The following is a 16,093-nucleotide window of genomic DNA, read 5'->3' on the forward strand; positions in this document are numbered from 1 at the left end:
AACTAGCTGTAAGTAACAGACGTGAACGGCAGTGGCTTGAACAAGATGGGGATTTATTTCCCTCCCCTGGAGTGGACAGTCCGGGGCTAACGTCGGGGCTGGCTTCTGGCCTCAAGGCCATCTTTCTGGCAGAGTGTAACCACCACAGCTCCAGCTATCACATTCCAGTTCCAGGCAGAAAGGAGGAAAGATGGACTCCGTCCCCTTTTAAAGGAACTGTCCTGGAATCCCTACCCAAGAACTTAATTTATATCCCACTGGCCAGAATTTGGTTAACTTCCTTCTGTCTCCAAGACATGCTGGCGTGATTTCATCCAAGGTAATTGGGATTCCATTAGTAAGAAAGAAGAGAATGGATACTGGGCAGACAGTTAACAATTTCTTCTCTGTATATGCCCTGAACTTGTCCATCTCTACCTTGAAAAACCTTGTGCTGGGACTTCCCTGCTGGTCGAGCGGCTAAGACTCCGCACTCCCAAAGCAGGGGGCCTGGGTTCAATCTCTGATCAGAGAACGACATCCCGCATGCCAACTAACAGCATTCTGCAAGTGAAGATCCAGCATACTGCAACAATGATCGAAGCTCCCGAGTGGCGCGACTAAGACCCAGCACAGCACACACATGCATGCACATGTACAAACTGTGCTGTTGCCTCTTCCTGCGGAGTCCTCCGCCCTCACCCCACAGTCATCTAGTCTCTGGTAAGGAGCTCACGGTACAGTTTCTGAACTTACTGGGGTTGCCACAACAGAATGTTCCTGGGGGTCGCTCAAGTGAAAGGGGGAGGGTGGAGTTAATTCTCAGAACACAGAATACCAGCCCTGGGATCCATCAAGAGGGAGTGGTAAGGCCTCCCCACCCCCTGCTCGGCAGGGGTCAGAGCAGTGGATAAGCCAGGCCAGTCCCTGCCTCCAAGGAGCTGACATTCTGAGGGAGAGAGACAGCCATCATAAAGACCAAAACCTAATGAAGCTTGGTTCAGGGACTTCCCTGGTGGTCCAGTGGGTAAGACTCCACGCTTCCAATGCAGGGGGCCTGGGTTCAACCCCTGATTGGGGAACTAGATCCCACATGCCGCGCAGCTAAGAGTCTGCATGCCGCAACTAAGACCCAGTGCAGCCAAAATAAATCAATCAATTAAATACTTAAAAAAAGAAGATCGGTTCAGACTGCCCTAAGTACTGAGAAGATAAATCAGAGAAAGGGGGTAGATAGAGATTAAGCAGGTGGTCGGGGAGCACCAGGCACGCACTTAGTGTGTTGAAGGGAGCCCTCAGGAAAGTGGCCCCGATTCCAAAGGCTGTAGACCCTTGAGGGGCAGGGGATGAACACGGCTCCAGATGAAAAGCCCCGGGGCAGGTGTCAGGTGCTGGGACTCTCAGCCCAGGGTGCCTGGCCCAAGCCTGGAGATGAGACCAAGAAATCTCACAGGGGACTGTGTGTGGAGGGGAGGTGTCCTGCGCAGTACCAGAGCTGTTTAGAAAAGCTAGTGGAGGGCTTCCCTGGTGCCCAGTGATTGAGATTCCTCCTGCCAGTGCAGGGGACGCGGGTTCCATCCCTGGTCTGGGAAGTTTCTGCATGCCTGGGAGCAGCTACTGAATGAAGCCCATGAGCTCTGAGCCTGTGCTTCGCAACAAGAGAGGCCGCCACGATGAGAAGCCCTCGCGCCACAACTAGAGAAAGCCCGTGCACAGCAACGAAGACCCAGGGCAGCCCCAAAATTAAATAAGTAAAATTTAAAAAAAAAGAAATGCTGCTGGATCCAGACACCTAGCGAATGTCAAAGGTCCAAGGCGGTGGACCCCGTGGGTTCCTCTGAGTGGCCCTCCCTAGCAGACCAGGTCTTAGATGTGTGGCTGAATGGACTCCAGGAGGCCCCAGACCCTCACATACCAGGCAGACCTCCTGGCAGCCCAGCGAGCTTGGACGGAGCCAGCCTACCCCCAAACCAGCCATGTAAGAGAAGTGGCTTTCAGCACTGCGGGCAGAGATGCTGAGCCCTGAGTACTCTTGTCCCTAGAAAGAGCAACCTCAGGGTGCTGGGGGAGGAAAGAGACCCGGCTGGCTCCCCAAGTCCCTTCCTGAAAACCCTGCTGCCCCCAACCTTGTCTCTCACATTACATCTCTGAGGCCCTTAGGAAGATGGAATAAACTTCTCACTAAGGAGCTAAGGGCGGACCCCGCTTAGGGGCGATGCTGTTACTGAGTCACAGGACACTATGTTTCAGTTCAGTTCAGTTGCTCAGTCGTGTCCGACTCTTTGTGACCCCATGAACCGCAGCACGCCAGGCCTCCCTGTCCATCACCAACTCCCAGAGTCTACCCAAACTCATGTCCATCGAGTCGGTGATGCCATCCAACCATCTCATCTTCTGTCGTCCCCTTCTCCTCCTGCCCTCAGTCTTTCCCAGCATCAGGGTCTTTTCCAATGAGTCAGCTCTTCACATCATTTGACCAGAGTATTGGAGTTTCAGCCTCAGCATCATTCCTTCCAATGAACACCCACGACTGGTCTCCTTTAGGATGCACTGGTTGGATCTCCTTGCAGTCCAAGGGACTCTTTCAAGAGTCTTCTCCAACACCACAGTTCAAAAGCATCAGTTCTTTGGCGCTCAGCTTTCTTTATAGTCCAACTCTCACATCCATACATGACCACTGGGAAAACCATAGCCTTGACTAGATGGACCTTTGTTGACAAAGTAATGTCTCTGCACTTTAATATGCTATATAGGTTGGTCATAACTTTCCTTCCAAGGAGTAAGCATCTTTTAATTTCATGGCTGCAGTCACCATCTGCAGTGATTTTGGAGCCCCAAAAATAAAGACACTATGTTTATAATGTCTTTTCTCCCACAGGGGCTCCTTGGAGCCTTCATGGACCCCCTACGAGAACGTTATCTACCTCCTCCACCTCCATCTGATGCAGGAGAAACACTGAGGCTCAGAGAGGAGATGGACTTGCCCAGACTCCCCAGAGGGAAAGGGGCAAGGATGGAGGTGGAAAGGCCTGAGCTACATTCTTTTGTCAAGGGTCTTAGATGCCGAGGTAGGGCTTTACCCTGTGGGGTCAGCCACTGGAAACCCATGTTCATTCCGGGGACTGCTGTCCTCACGCACAAATACTGTCGCCCGTTTCTCCCATCGATTGGCCCAGAAGGTGTATCGTATCTCCATTTGACGGTACAGGAAAGGGAACGCTGAGGAGGTGGAGATCCTGGCCCAAGGCTTCAGGGCATCTGGGCCACGTCCTCTGGTTCCAGGCCTGCCATTGGTGCCCAGCACTCCTGTGACGGTGCTGAGGGGCGGGTGGATGGGTGAGACGTGGACTCCGTGTCACTTACACCCAGCCAGGTGTGACTTGGGGCAGTTCACTGATCCGCTGGGCCTCAGTGTCCCCCGCCCGTGAAATGCGGCTAGTTCCTGCTTCTCAAGATCTTCTGCAGACAGTGCCCAGCTCATGCCACCTGAGGCCCCCACCCTCCTCGTGGGGCCAGGCAACAGCTGGGGGGCAGCTCCTCAGTGTGCCCTGGTGCCCCCTCCCCGCCCTGGCCCACGGCCAGCGAGGCCCGCCCGAGCCACATCATCCAGATGGTACCATAAAGCCATCCCGAACCTGGGCTGCCCAGGAACAAACAGCCCTTCCCGGCCCCTCCCAAGAGGCCACACCCCGCTGGAGCCTCACCAGGAAGACACCTCGTCCCTGCCTGGGGTGAGGGCAGCCACTCAGGGCCAGCTGCCCGCTGTTTTCTTTTCTTTTTTTTTTTTTTTCCCCGAGAAAGGGGAGGGAAAGCCAACCTGGAAGGCTGAGGCCAGGGCAGGGAAGTGTAAGGAGGAGGACCCCTGAGCCCACCCCCTCCCCATCTCCTCCCCACCTTCCTTCCTCCTGTTCTCAGCTCCTTCTCCCCCTTCTCAAGAGAGACCCACTTCCCCTCTGCTGTGTGACCTCGGGCACCTCACTGATGCTGTCTGAGCTCTAGTTCCTCCATTAGTGAAGCAGCCCCCTCCCTGGGTGGGTTCTGGAGGCTGAAGGATGCTTCAGGAGGCCTCTAGTGAAGGGCAGCCCTGGCCCCTCGTGTTGCCCGTGGCAGTTTGGAGTGGGGGAAGGGTAAGCCTCCCCTGGATGGGCAGAGACTGGAAGCTTGGAGAGCTAAAGGTCCCAGGCCAGGCAAGGAGGGCCCAAGTCCCCTCCATCTGGCCCCCAGGAACTCCTCCCTTTGGCTTGATACCCCCAGAGGGTCCTGCTGGACAGAGCTCAGGCCTCAGTTTTCCCATCTGTGCAATGGGAGGGGCAGGGTTGGTGTGGGGGTAGGGAGGTGGGCTAGGGTGGGGCCCCCAGTATCTCAAATGGACCAGGCACCTATATGGGAAGACCAGTGCCTCAACCCCGACCCACCCTTCCCAACCCCTTGGTCCCCAGGACTCGGGCTTTCTTCTCTGAAACTTTGATCACCTCCGTGCTCAGCTTCCCTCGGGTACAGAGAGTTCGTCCTGTACAGTGAAATCCTCAATTACAGACCGCCTGTCCGCTATTGTTTTCCTGTTTCCTGTGTGCTGGGAGGGCTGGAGCACAGTGGCTCTCGGGCCAGGATGCCAGGATGCAGCCCTCACTCCGCACTTGCTGCTCTGTTACCAGGAGGTAGCGTGGCCTCCCCTCTCAGTTACCTTATCTGTAGAATGGGCTTGATGGTAGAAGTGCCCATCTCATAGGGTCCACATTCAGCTTGAACGTTAAACGCATAGACTGCTGAGAACCTACGGGGTCTTGCCTGGTCTCAGGCGTAATATTCCCCTCCACCTGGTTGCAGAGGGCTCACTCTGATGCCCGCCACCAGCCCCTACATGTGGAAAGGCTGAGCCATGGGAAGTCGGCCCCAGGCGTGCATGGCTACCATGCAGGTGAGTGAAGGCCTGGTGGTCGGAGGACAAGTCAGTGGTGGACTCTGCTGGGCCAGGTGGCCACCTACTCTGGGAGGCGTGGAGATCGGGTGCCCTCATTCAGCCCACTCACCTCCCCTTGGTGGGGCCTTGGCTGTCCCCTTGCCTTCTCTGGGTCTCAGACTCCTCATCTGTAAACAGGAAATAAGAACTTCCTCTGGGGGTGTGTGGAGATGAAACCAGACGACGTGCGTGAAGTGCCTGCCGGTCACTGTGAGTGTTGCTCAGGATGCTGACGGGGAGTAAACTCAGGGAGGGGGCCCCGGAGTCCCCTCCCACAATAGTGGGGGATTGCGGGCAGGTACAAGGAGGGCCCCCACGTGGCTCTGGTGGTAAAGAACCCACCTGCCAAGGCAGGAGACGTTAGAGACTTGGGCTGGATCCCTGGGTTGGGAAGATCCCCTGGAGGAGGGCATGGCTGCCCACTCCAGTATTTTCACCTGGAGAATCCCCACAGACAGAGGAGCCTGGCGGGCTACGGTCCAAGGGGTGCCAAAGAGCCAGACACGACTGAAGCGACTTAGCACAGCACAGCGCTAGGAGGGCCCACAGGGACCTAGTCAGCTTTCAGAAGACCAGGCTGGGGCCCAGACAGGGAAAGGAACTTGAAGTTGCACAGCAAGTCAGAGAGGTGGGACTACAGCCAGATCCCGAGCCCCCTGCCCCAGGCCCTTGACCCACCCACCCTGAGGAGGACGAAGAGGGTGTCTCCAGCCCCTGCTCCCCTCGGACCCCCATGCTTCCCACCCACTCCTACCTCAAATGCTCTAAGACGCCTGGTTAGGTAAACCCTTGCTCTAAACGGCTCTGCTACTGCCCAGCTATGGGCAGGTCGTCTCAGTTTGTTTATCTCTAAAATGGGGGTAAGACGAGGACTGCGCGCAAGATAGTTGTGGGTGCCCATCAGGTGACCCCCTACACACACACACACGCGGTACACACACACACGGTACACACACGGCGCACGGTACATGCGCGCGCACACGCATGTGCACACACACGTGCACAGTACACACACGGTACACGCACACGCACGCACGCACACGCGCGGGCACACACACACACACACACGGTACTCGCCACCCTCCATGCGCCAGCGAGGTGGGCGGACTCGCCTGAGATCACAGCGCTCGTCTGCCCTCCCGGTCACTCACGCATCTGCTCATGCAGGAGAGCTGAGCTCAGGGGCCCCTGGGAAAGTTCCGCACCATCCTCCCTCTCCTCTCCAAGTCCTCGCCAGTCCCCGCGGCCTGAGTCCCAGCCCTGTCCTCACGCCCTGGAATCCTTCCTGTCTGCCCACCCATCATGGCGGCCAGCCTGGGTTCCCCAAGGGCACGGCGCTCAGCTGGGCACACGGTTAGGGCTGAGTAAGAAGCGGTGAGGGAGCATGGTGGGGGGGGGGGGCCGGGGATGCAGGGAGCGAGGGGGTGAGCCTGGACTCAGGGTGAATGAAGGTTCCTGTGTGACACCTGAGATGCTGGGCGAGTCCGCTTCCTGCAGCTGCTGCCAATTGCGTCCAAGGCTGGGTGCGGGGATCCTAGCTTCCCCGACGTGACGCAGAAGCCGAGTCTGGTGGCCAAAGGGGGCAAGGGTCACCGGTTGGGGGTAGGGCGGCTTCTGGGGAAGCCTGCCGAGCCCAGCAAAGGGTGCTCGTGGCAAGATGCCCACTAACGTGGAGGGAGGGTCTGGACAGAACGACCTCCCGGGGACTGACTGACTCTGGGACCCCCTTGAATATCCCAGCCCGGGTACCGGCCAGAGGGACCAGTGATCAGACCCTGGGCTTGGCTGGCTTTGCATGCTGGCTGTTTCTTACTAGATGCATGTCCCTGAGTTAACTAACCTCTCTGCCTCGGCTTTCTCATCTTCGGATGGAGGTGTGATACCTACCCCATCGGGTGATGATGAGAATTACATGACACTATGTAGAAAGGGCATCGGTTCCCATCGCCTGCACCACTGAAAAGCTTCCACAAGTGCAAAAAGTTACATTGGTTGTTAGTCACAGGCACAGAGACTATGAGAGATTGAACTGAAGCCACACGGCAGGCAGAGCCGAGGAGGGACCAAGACTCCCACTTGGTAACTTTAGCAAGAGGTGGGAAAGCGCAGGGCTGTGCGCGAGGCCCTGGAGTCAGGCTAACAGCCTGCAGCTTAGCCCTGCCACTCACAAGCCTGGTTACCTGAGGCAGCTTCCTAAGCTTCTCTGTGCCTCCTGTTCTCCATCTGTAAAATGCAGATTATAATAGCGCACCGGTCCCCGTAGGGTTGCTGGAAGCAGTTAATTTGTGTCAAGTGCTTGGAAGAGTGCCTTTATGGAGTACCGAGAAAACAGTTCAGATAGTGCTGTGTGACCCTGAGCAAGTCCCTTCCCTCTCTGGGCCTCTGCTTCACCCCTGTAAAACGAATCGTTAGACTAGTTCAGCCGGAGGTTCCTTCCTTCTGGCTTTGACGTCCGTCATTCTGGGGAGTGGAGGCGCGGTCCCCAGAACCCTGCTCCCACTCTTTCGGTCCTCACACCCCTGAGGGCAGGGCCCCTCTTCAGCCCCTGTCTACCCTTCTCCTCTCCCCTCTTCCAGGAGAGACAAAGGCGCCAGAGGAAGGAGGGGCAGTGTTGGTGGTGAAGGAGCGGGGAGGCGGCCCAGGCTGGGGCAGTGGGAGGGGATAGACCCCTCCGACCAGCCCTCTTTCCGGTTCCCACTGCCCTCTGTGCCCCGGGGGTGGGCAGGCCCCTGCTCCCCTCTGACCCGGGAGGGCGCCTACCGAGGCAGGGCTGGCTTGCCCCCTCCATCAGGACAGAGGAACCCCCAGGGGAGTCCCCTCTTTGGCTCGGCAGAGTCAGGCAGGCTTTGCCCAAGAATGAAGACAGCAGAGACCGGAACCGAGCCCTGACAGCTGGGGGGCCTCAGGCCGGGGGACCCCCGATTCTCTGAGCCTGTCTTGGGGTCTGAGCACAGACTGGGCCATGTCTCGGGTCCTCCTGGACCTGGTGACACAGATGTCACAACCCAGGGAGGTAAGAGCTCAAAGTTCCCGACTGGAAACCCCGGACCAGGAAGCAAATGTTACTCTCCGTCAGCCCTCCCCTGACCCTCCTCCCTGCACATGCGGCCATTGTTTCCAATGAAATCAGGCTTCAACTAGAAGGAGGGAGCCTCCCTTCCACCCTCCCCACACCCTCTGCCCTCCCCAGGGACGTTCCCAGGCCTCCCTCAGCCCCACCCCATTTCCTTCCCACTCCCTGGCTGGTGCCCCCAGCTGCCCATCAGTCCATCTTTCCAACCATCCATCCATCCCTTTACTCCACGCATAGCTTTTTGCTAGACACTGCACTCAAGGCCAAGGATGCCTAGAAAATCTGACAAAGCTTCTGTCTCTATGGACTCCCTGCTCAGGGCAGGAGTCGGAGAAGCAGAAGGACTGTTTGATAAGGTGAGATCTGTGTCCCGATCCCAGGGCCCCCGACACTGGCAGGATCGGGGAAGGCTTCTCAGGGGAGCTGATGCCCGTGCTGGACTCAGTGATTAAGTATGAGGGCACGTGGAGAAGTCTGGAAGCAAGTCTGTCAGCCCCCCGAGCGCAGGGCCTGCTGCACTCACTGTTGGTCACCAATGTCTGGAACAGCGTAACGTGCAACTGGTGCTCAGTGTGTGTGTGTGTGTGTGCGCGCGCGCACTTAGTCGTGTCCGACTCTGTGCGACCCCATAGACCGCAGCCCACCAGGCCCCTCCATCCATGGGATTCTCCAGGCAAGAACACTGGAGTGGGTTGCCATTTCCTTCTCCAAAAGGAATTACAGAAAGAAAGAAACTGATGTCGCTCAGTCCTGTCCTACTCCTTGCGACCCCATGGACTGTAACCCACCAGGCCCCGCTGTCCACGGGATTCTCCAGGCAAGAGCCCTGGCGTGGGCTGCCACTTCCTGCTCTGGTGCTCAGCAGGTGTTGGAACAAGTCACAGTGTTTGGGGACAGCGTCCCACAGCTCTTGGAGCTGAAGCGGCCGCTGTGCCTGTGAGCTGAAGCATCGTGGGCGCTAGTGGACAGGACCACATGGCGCCTCTGGGGCCTCAGAGACCCCACACACTTGCTCTGAGGGCAGTAGGGGGCCACGGGGGCCATAAGCGGCCCAGGGACACCCGCCTCACCCTCCGTTCCCTTTCCCGATCTAATCTTCTGATCAGCCCTGTTGCAGCTGCCCTTTCTCTCAGCCAAGTCCATATCCTCTGGTGGTTTGTGGAAATAAGCACATGTTAAGCACCTACTGCATGCCAGATGTTTTGCTGGGAGCTGGAAATGAACAGTCCTGCCCACACATTACCCACAGTCCAGGACTGAGACTCCTTATGAGCATGGTTGATTTACAAGGTTGTGTTCAGATCAGTTCAGTCGCTCAGTCGTGTCCAACTCTTTGTGACCCCACGAATTACAGCACACCAGGCCTCCCTGTCCATCACCAACTCCTGGAGTTCACTCAGACTCACATCCATCGAGTCAGTGATGCCATCCAGCCATCTCATCCTCTGTCGTCCCCTTCTCCTCTTGCCCCCAATCCATCCCAGCATCAGAATCTTTTCCAATGAGTCAACTCTTTGCATGAGGTGGCCAAAGTACTGGAGTTTCAGCTTTAGCATCATTCCTTCCAAAGAAATCCCAGGGCTGATCTCCTTCAGAATGGACTGGTTGGATCTCCTTGCAGTCCAAGGGACTCTCAAGAGTCTTCTCCAACACCACAGTTCAAAAGCATCAATTCTTTGGCGCTCAGCCTTCTTCACAGTCCAACTCTCACATCCATACATGACCACTGGAAAAACCATCATAGCCTTGACTAGACGAACCTTTGTTGACAAAGTAATGTCTCTGCTTTTGAATATGCTATCTAGGTTGGTCATAACTTTGCTTCCAAGGAGTAAGCGTCTTTTAATTTCATGGCTGCAGTCACATTCTGCAGTGATTTTGGAGCCCAGAAAAATAAAGTCTGACACTGTTTCCACTGTTTTCCCATCTATTTCCCATGAAGTGATGGGACCAGATGCCATGATCTTCATTTTCTGAATGTTGAGCTTTAAGCCAACTTTTTCACTCTCCACTTTCACTTTCACCAAGAGGCTTTTGAGTTCCTCTTCACTTTCTGCCATAAGGGTGGTGTCATCTGCATATCTGAGGTTATTGATATTTCTCCCGGCAATCTTGATTCCAGCTTGTGCTTCTTCCAGCCCAGCGTTTCTCATGATGTACTCTGCATAGAAGTTAAATAAACAGGGTGACAATATACAGCCTTGATGTACTCCTTTTCCTATTTGGAACCAATCTGTTGTTCCATGTCCAGTTCTAACTGTTGCTTCCTGACCTGCATACAAATTTCTCAAGAGGCAGATCAGGTGATCTGGTATTCCCATCTCTTTCAGAATTTTCCACAGTTTATTGTGATCCACACAGTCAAAGGCTTTGGCATAGTCAATAAAGCAGAAATAGATGCTTTTCTGGAACTCTCTTGCTTTTTCCATGATCCAGCGGATGTTGGCAATTTGATCTCTGGTTCCTCTGCCTTTTCTAAAACCAGCTTGAACATCAGGAAGTTCACGGTTCACATATTGCTGAAGCCTGGCTTGGAGAATTTTGAGCATTACTTTACTAGCGTGTGAGATGAGTGCAATTGTGCGGTAGTTTGAGCATTCTTTGGCATTGCCTTTCTTTGGGATTGGAATGAAAACTGACCTTTTCCAGTCCTGTGGCCACTGCTGAGTTTTCCAAATGTTGTGTTAGTTTCTGGTATATAGCAGAATGATCCAGTTTTACATATATATATATATATATATATATATATATTCTTTTCATATTCTTTTCCATTAGGGCTTATTACAGGATCCTGGCTACAGTGCCCTGTGCTATGCAGTCAGGCCTTGCTGTGTATCTGTTTTATATGTAATAGTTTAGATCTTCTAATCCAAAACTCCTACTTTGTCCCTCCCATACCCCCTTTCCTCTTTGGTTACCGGAAATTACCATAGAACTCACAGTTCCATGTCTGTGAGGCTGTTTCTGTTCCATAAATAAGGTCATTTGTTACATATTTTAGATTCTACATACAAGTGATATTATATGTCTTTCTCTTTCTGATTTACTTCACTCAGTATGATCATCTCTAGGTCCAGCCATGTTGCTGCAAATGGCATTATTTCATTCTTTCTATGGTGAGTAAATGGAAAAGAAAATTGCAACCCACTCCAGTATTCTTGCCTGGTGGATTCCATGGACAGAGGAGCCTGGCAGGCTCTATGGGTTGCAAAGAGTCAGACATGACTGAGCTCATAGGACAGGACATGGTGAGTAATATTCCACTGTGTATACACATCTTCTTTATCCATTCATCTGTCAATGCATATTTGGGTTGCTTCCATGTCTTGGCTGCAGGTATCTTTTTGAATTAGAGTTTTCTTGGCATATATACCCAGGAGTGGGATTGTTGGGTCATATGGCAACTCTGTTCCTAGGAGGATGGGGCCTTTTAATCTGGGGTTCATGGAGGGGCTGCAGGGGGTCTGTGAGCCCCTGGAATTGTGTGTGTATTCTCAAGTAGATTCTCAAGAGTGACCAGCTCCCCTCACAGGTCAAGACCCATGTGTGTATGGAAGAAGGTTGCTTCACCAGCATTGCATCTGGACTCTGCTGAGAGAGGTCAGGCCTCAGGACCTTCCAATCGTAACCTGACTCTGACTCTGCCCAGGACCCTAGACCCTCCCAACCCTACGTCAAGGAGCTGGCCATTCCTGGCAGCAGGCGAGGGCCCCGAGCACTTCCTGCCTGGTGGTGCGGCTGCCCGGCAGGGGTGTGCCAGCCACAGCCCGGCCCCTGGAGCAGCTTCAGCTGTACCAGCTTAGGGTGGTTCTGGGGACTCGGCAGCTGCCACTGTATCTGGGAAGTCACCACGGGGGAGGGGCAGGACTCAGGGTCAGGGCCTGGGCAGCAGGATCTGAGGATCAGATCCACACTTAGGGGCTCCCTGAGTGCAGCAGCTGGCAAAGGGGCATCTTTCAATGCCAAGTCCAGCCTCAGTCTCCTCCCACCCCTCCCCCTCAGCTCTCAGAAATGCTGTGTGTTTTTCTCTCCATATCCCTTTCCCCCTTTCAGCATCTTCATTCATTCATTCACTTGTTCATTTCCTTCATTTATTCTTGGGCGCCCAGAAGGAGGATCAGAGAATGCCTGGGGAGCACCAGGCTCTTGTGTCACCAAGCTGGGCTGGAGGGGACTCGTGGGGGGCGGGGGGCAGGGAGAGGAGGCCTGCAGAGAGCATGGGGCTCCCGCAGACTCCAGAGGTGGGGCCCTGCAGGGAGCCAGGGGCTGAGCCCATGGCTGTAACCCCCTGAGCTGATCTATAGAACGTGGCAGGGCCCCGAGCACGTCGTGAGGTGTCGTGTGGAGACTCCTCATCAGGGGCTCTGGAGCCCAGAACAGGAAGTCAACTGGAAAAATGAATCTCTAGTATCAGTAGACAGGATGTACTGAATCCTCAGTTGTGCCTCAATTTCCTCAGCTGTAAAATGGGGACACGTTGGGGTCAAACGTCTAGGAGGGGGACTTCCCTGGTGGTCCAGAGGTTAAGATCCACCTGTTAATGCAGGGGACATGGGTTCAGTCCCTGGTCTAGGAAGATCCCACATGACATGGGGCAACTGAACTGGTGCACCACAGCTACGGTGCCCACACTCCAGAGCCCACGAGCCACAGCCCCTGAAGCCCATGTGCCCCAGAGTCCACGCTCCACAACAAGAGAAGCCACCACAGTGAGAAGCCCGAGCGTCCCAACTGGACAATAGCCCCCGCTCACCACAGCTAGAGAAAGCCTTCACTGCGCAGCAGTGAAGATGCAAAGCAGCCAAAAATAAAATATAAAAATAAATACATAAAATTGAAAAAAAAAATCAGTACAGGAGGATTAATGTGAGAAATACATGAATAATTCAGTAGCATGGCTGGTAAAAACCTTGACCCTGGGTTAGCAGTTGGGTCCCTGTGTTCACTACATGATTAATAACCGAGAGGGTCTCTGGTGAGCGTGGGTCATAAACTCAGGATTATGGTCAATCCAATTAACAAGCGTCCTAAAAACAGCCTCTGAAAGTGCTTGACACCTACTCAATGCTCCCTAACCCTGGCCACCATCTAGGTGAGAGAGACCGAGGTCCCCACTGGGAGAACCACTGTTGACAGGTCCTGGCTGTGTGCCAGGCACTCGCACGTTCTCGCTCGCTCCTTACAACATCCCTTTGAAGAAGAAATTCTTGCTCCCCTTTCAGTAAGAAGAGAAAGCAAGGCTGGGCAGGAAACTGACCTGCCCAAGGTCACACAGCCAGAAGCAGCAGAGCTGGGACTTAAACTTAGTCTCCAGGCTCTGCTCCTCCCAGATGCTTCTGCAGCTCCATAAAAACAGTGCCCGAGGGTCTCTGGACGTTGCCCCCACCACCCCAGGCCCCTGAGCCCCCTCAGCTCCGTTTTCTCTTCTGTTTCCTTAGAGCCTGTCGGGCCTCAGCCAGGCCCCGGGGTCCGCCCCTCCTGGACTCCACGGCCACTGTGCGGGTGGTCTGCGTGCTGCCCCTCCTTCCCTCCAGGCCACTCACCCTTCACTGCAGGAGCGTGAGTGTGTGTCTGGAGGGAGTGCTGAGGCTAGAGGGGCTCCTCCTGGAAGGACTCACCCTCCAGGTCGGGCCATTGTGGACCTGGACATCCAGGGTCAGTGGAGAGCAGGGCTGGTGAGGGAGCCAGAGGACCCGGGCACTGGGTCCCCACCACGACGGCATCCACATACACCAGCAATGGGCCGAGACCTGACCCTCAGCCTCAAACGCCACCCGCGGGCCCCTGGTCTACAAAAGGCAGAGTCAGACGGCTGTCGACACTGCACTTCCAGGCTCAGCCCCACTGCCTGGCAGGGGCCTACTGTCCTGCCCAGGGCCCTGGCACGGCCCCAGGCCGGGGGCCACAGGAATGCGGAGAAAGGTACTGGCTGGGCTCGAACTCCGGCTGGCTCTGCTGCCATGGTGCTCTGTGACCTTCGGCATTTCATCGCCCTCTCTGAGCCTCAGTAAAAAGGGATCTCGGAGGACTGGCTGATCTCGCTCCTCCTGGCTCTGCCCTCCTGTGGGATTCTAACCCCAGGGAGAGAATTGGAAGCCTTCTGGTCTTGACTCAAACATCACCTTCTCAGACTCTCCCCGACCCCTCACCCCCTTCACACACACACTTAAAATTGCCCAACACTCCCCATCCTACACCCTCGCTTCCTTTCTGCCCCACCGCAGGGGTCATCACCTGCGGACACACTCTTACCTACTTATTTGTGTTTATTTACTGTCTCCCCAGCTCCAGTGTCAGCTCCGTGGGGGAGAGAGGTTGGTGTGTTCCTTCCGCTAGCAGCAGGTGCTCAGCAAACAAACATTTGCTGAGGGTGTGATGGGGGTCGTCGTGTAACAGGCGCCCCCGGCTGGGGATGGGGTGAGGGAGTGGGTGCTGCAGGCGTGGGGTGCGGGGTCAGGGCAGGACAGGAGGTGCTGGGGGTCTGAGTCCTTGGTGGGGGGCGGCCCTTCCCAGGGCGTGCCCCCATACCCTCCTCTGGGCAGAGCGAGCCGAGGAAGGAAGGCAGCCTCCCGGTTCCCCTCTCTGCCCCGCTCGGAAAGCGTGGCCCTGATAAGGTGGGTAAATTTCAAAGGGGCTGATAGCAGGCCCGGGGCGCTGCCAGCGGCCTCCCCGACTTCCCACCCAGCCCCAGGACGGCCTGCGAGCAAAACAGGTTCGATTGTGCTCTTATCTGGGTCTGCGGTTTGGTCTGCCCGCGGCCCCGCACTAATGGGGGAAAGGCAGCGGCTAGAGGGCAAGGGAGTGACGCGGGCCGCCGCCCTCAGCCCCCACGACGGCGGGCCGGGCCGGGGCTGCCCCCGGCGCCCCCGCGGAGCGTGTCCAGGAGGGGCGACCAATGCCCGGAGGTGGAGTGGGGGTGGCCGCTGTGGCGGGGCCGGGCCTGGCTTGGGCTCCTGACTCCCGGCCTCCGCGCCCTCCGCCTGCCTCAGTTTCCTCCCTGCGGTTTAACCTGGGCCGAGGAGGGGAGACGTGATGCCTCCCAGGGCCGTGGGGACACTGCCGTGAATTAAGCGCGCAGGGAGCCAGGGTAAGTGCTGGGCAGGAAGGCCTGGGAAGCGAGGAGCCGAGGCTCCCAGGCTGCCGTCTAGTCCCCCCTGCGCCCCGGGCCACATCCCCCTCCTGTCCCTGTCCTCTGCTCCAGCTTCACCAGCCTCCAGCTTTGCCTCCGCCTCGAATACCTACAGGTAACTCGGGGCTCAGGGCTCAAGTCTTCACCTCCTTCACGGTTTTGCTCAGATCTCACCTCTCCAAGGAGGCCTGCCCTGACCACCCTGTTTCACGTTGCCCCCTGCGTCCCACCCAGCACCCAGGAGAGCTGTTTTTCATGGCCCTCATCAGCCCCTAGCTGCTATGTAATTCACTCCTTTGTTACTTTTCCTGTTGACCGTCTGTCTTTCTCCTCTAGAATGTAAACCAACCAAAGTTGGCTGCTGTATCCCTGGGAGCCCTGCCTGGCCCACAGTAGGCCTGCAGCCCACATGTGTGCAGTGACTAGTTTCGGATGGCCCGGGGCCAGGTCATCACCCTGTTCTACCATCGCAGGGGCCTGGCGGGGGAGAAGCGGATGTTTCACGTGTATATGTGTGTCTGTGTATCCTCTCTGACCCCCAGGGAGGCCTGCAAGTTTCCCCAGGGTTGGAGCCCATCTTTGGCAGGAGCCCTGTGTGACTCGGTTCCCAGAGAAGCTCTTGAGAGCTATGCGGGGTCCTGGGGTGGAGTGAGGCTTCTTCAGCTGCGTCCCAGGTGTGAATCGGCGATGGGGTGGATGGATGAGGCTGTAGACAGGAGTGTGTCGGGGGGTGAGCACCAAAGACCTTAGACACAGGGAAGACTGGTCCATCTGCTCAGCCTCCGTTCTGGGGGGAATGTCTGGGGAGGAGGAGGGATGGCATTGGTGAGGAAAAGCCTTTGGCATCTCCTGTCGGTTTTTCCCAGAGTGGAGAGGGTCACGCATACCGTAGGTGTTCATGAAACCAGTGACCATAGATGGCTAGCCTTGGGAGAGACGCTGGAGGTCACCT

The sequence above is a fragment of the Bubalus bubalis genome, chromosome 2 (genome assembly GCF_019923935.1).
Source record: "Bubalus bubalis isolate 160015118507 breed Murrah chromosome 2, NDDB_SH_1, whole genome shotgun sequence".
NCBI classification, from domain to species: domain Eukaryota; kingdom Metazoa; phylum Chordata; class Mammalia; order Artiodactyla; family Bovidae; genus Bubalus; species Bubalus bubalis.